This window comes from Octodon degus, unplaced genomic scaffold (assembly GCF_000260255.1).
Source record: "Octodon degus isolate 3935 unplaced genomic scaffold, OctDeg1.0 scaffold00292, whole genome shotgun sequence".
NCBI lineage: Eukaryota > Metazoa > Chordata > Mammalia > Rodentia > Octodontidae > Octodon > Octodon degus.
The window spans coordinates 1239122-1242344 of NW_004524868.1; the positions used below are offsets into that span (position 1 = coordinate 1239122).

General features: G+C 37.8%; 1 pseudogene; it reads right to left on the reverse strand.

Annotated features, from left to right (window-relative positions):
- The window catches only part of LOC101586905, a 47342-nt pseudogene that overhangs the window by 28703 nt on the left and 15416 nt on the right, over positions 1–3223 (reverse strand).

The window sequence follows — 3223 nt, forward strand, 5'->3', positions numbered from 1 at the left end:
GCACATTGGCCAAGCAATGGCCGTGACTCATCCACATGGCTGCACTGACAAAGGTTCTACAATCTGAGGTACAGGATCTCAGGATAAATCCTGAAGGCATTTCACCGACCTTCTCAGACCAAAAAGCTATAACTCTTATTGCACAGTTCCTGCTTTACCTTGGTCTTAACCATCCAGTAGAAAGTATGAAGACGAAATATAGGAAGTAAAGCCATGCTGTTTTGTTGAGCTGTAGGGGACGCAGGTCAATAATTTCTGATATTGCCAGTTAAACAGAAGACCCAACGCTATTATGGTCTACTGAACTTTTTTAGAATATTTTGCTGAGTTTACACACCTATAATATTCAATAACGGAACTTAGAAAAAATGGGATATACCGATGAATGTCCATTTTGTTTCTGTGTATTCAAAGTGGTTAGAATAGATATATATTTGCATTCTCTTAATGAATAGAATGATTTGTTCTAATGGTGTTTGTAAATAGAATCTCAAGTCTGCGTCTTGTACAGCAATTTCCCATTAAGAAGTATATATGCAGTGTATTATTTGTTGAAACTGTACTTTCGATTTGATTTGAAACTGTCTCATTGCTGTTTATCAATAAAAGTTATAAAAAAAGACATAATAGTAAGGATAAGCATTTGCATATGATTAATAAGAAGCTAATACTTTAGATGTCTCCAAAAGGTTTGAGTATTTTATTGGTTCCAAATTTGGGAAATCCTACACCAGGCCTTCCAAAAAGTTGCCCCTTCCTTAGGGAATTCAGGTCAACAGTTTCTGATATTGCCATGTACTACTGGACTCTTTTAAAATATTTTGCTGAGTTAACACAAATATAATAATCAAATGATGGAACTAAACGAAAAAAGTTTATATAGATGAATGTCCATTTTGTATCTGTGTATTCAAAATGGTTAGGATGGATATATAGTTACATTCTCTTAATGAATAGAGGGATTTGTTGTAATAGTGTTTGTAAATAGGATATCATCTCTGCATCTTGTACAGCAAGTAACCACTAGGAAGAATGAATGCAATGTGTTAATTATTGAATCTGTTCTACCAATTTGATTTGAAACTGTCTCATTGCTATATGTCTCAATAAAATTATGGAATAAATAAATAAATAAAATAAAAATAAAGGATATATGGAAAAAAATAAGAATTATTGAATGCATCTATAGAAAACACTGATTAAAAAAATAGAGATGAACAGAAAAATGATGGAAAACATAAATGAGTAATATAGGAAATGGGCCATCCAAATAGCTCAGCAGATTAAAGTGGTTGGAACCAGGTGCAGGGGCTGGGAATCTGATCCCTGGGCCTGCTGTGCCAGCCCCACCCCAGGGTGCGCTGAGACAACAATTGAGACTGGGTGTGGTAGTGCACACCTGTAATCCCAGCACTTGGGAGGCTGTTAACTGGAGTATCACTGCAAGTCCAATCTACTAGTAGAACACAGAACACCCTGTAAACCCTTTCCTAAAATACTGGGCAACAAAAGAAATGTAGGAAAGAAATAGAATGCATGAAATAAATTCAAGGAAGATATAGGGGTAGCATAAAATTGCCACTGAAAGCTGACAAAACTGTTTAAATGAAACTAAAGACAGAATTTCAGACCATGAAGACATCATTGCTGCTAGTGACTAGGAAAGGAGAGAGCTCTTGAAAAGAATAAGGAATCACGAAATGATAATTCAACAGCTAAAAGATGAAAAGATTAAAGTTTTGTGAAAGTAAGAGTTAATGTTTAAATGCTTAATCAGTTTGGCATGCCTATGTCTGGTAACAATGTCTTTAAAATATATATCTGTTAGAACCCCTTTATCTGGACTGAAAGAGGAATGTTCAGTGTACAGAGCTATCATTCACTACAGAACATTTCAACTTGAAATCAGTTCTCTGTACTGTATGATGAGACCTGTCACTCCAGAAGCATCCAGAAACTCAGTCACCCAGAATGCTCTCTTACCTGAGCAGACCACAGAGACTGTGTTCCCATGGGCACAGGGAGGAACACCCAGGGTGGTTACAGGAAAACTCCATAGGAAGGACTCGAACCCCGAGCAGTAAAATCGGACTTTCTGAACCTCACCACCACCATCCACAAAGTGTGCTCCTCTTTTTGAGGTGGAGATAACGACTCCACAGCTCAAATGGCGACATACAACATGGGCATTGACCATACTCCATTGGGAGGCACAGATCATTCTCCATCCCATAGAGGTGTTCACCTCCACCTGACCCTCACAGTGGGAGGTGTTGTTCTTCCTGTGCCGGACTTCACTGAACTCTGGAAGGAGAAAACAGATTTCAGCAACATTTCTCTTTCTTCTTAGCTACAGGCCTTCCAGAGAGGCTAAACACTAGCTGTGAATCTCACCTGAGCAAAGAATTTCAACAGGTCCATTGTTTTGGCAGCTACCTCCAGGACAGGGTACCCTAGGGGTGGACCAGAGTTCAGGCTCCTGTCCCTCACATTGAAACTCTTAACCCCACACCTGTGGAATGATCTCTCTAAAAGGCATGTTCAGCATGACAGACACTGCTTTGCCACACTCCAGTTCTGCACAGATGACTTGGGCAATGACAAATGTAAAGTTTCTATCAGATACTGGAATCCAGCCTCCTCGAGGATTCACTTCCACTCGTCCTGAGCAGGGACTTCCTCCTCTAGCCAGGTGCACAAATCCTGTGGGGAAAAACAAGCAAATGAGTGTCGATTTGTAAATAGGATCTAACACATCAGAGATCATAATATGAAAGCTTTTGTTTGTTTTCCCCCAAGGATAGAGTGTGAGAAGAGTCAACATTTGGTGTAAGAATGGAACCAGAATAAATACAAAATTGAAAGCAAATTTAGAAGATATTTTTGGAGTCAGTTGACAATGGCTGAATCCTAATGTATAATATATGATGACATGTCTTTATGTTCATAAGAACATGTCATCCTATAACTTAAAAGGATATATTCCTCTGTATCTCTCTATGTCTTCATGATTTGAATTTACTATTTTAATTCATTTTAATCTGACAAAACATAAAATAGCAATGAAGCAGGTTCAAAACAGGTTATTACTACAGTTACAATAATCAATATGTTGCACATGGTTGTCTTCATAGTAGGCATTCAGAGGAAAAGATGAAGACATGATATCTTGTCTAAACAATATTAGTACACACCTTTCTTTTCTTTTATTTATTTATTTTTT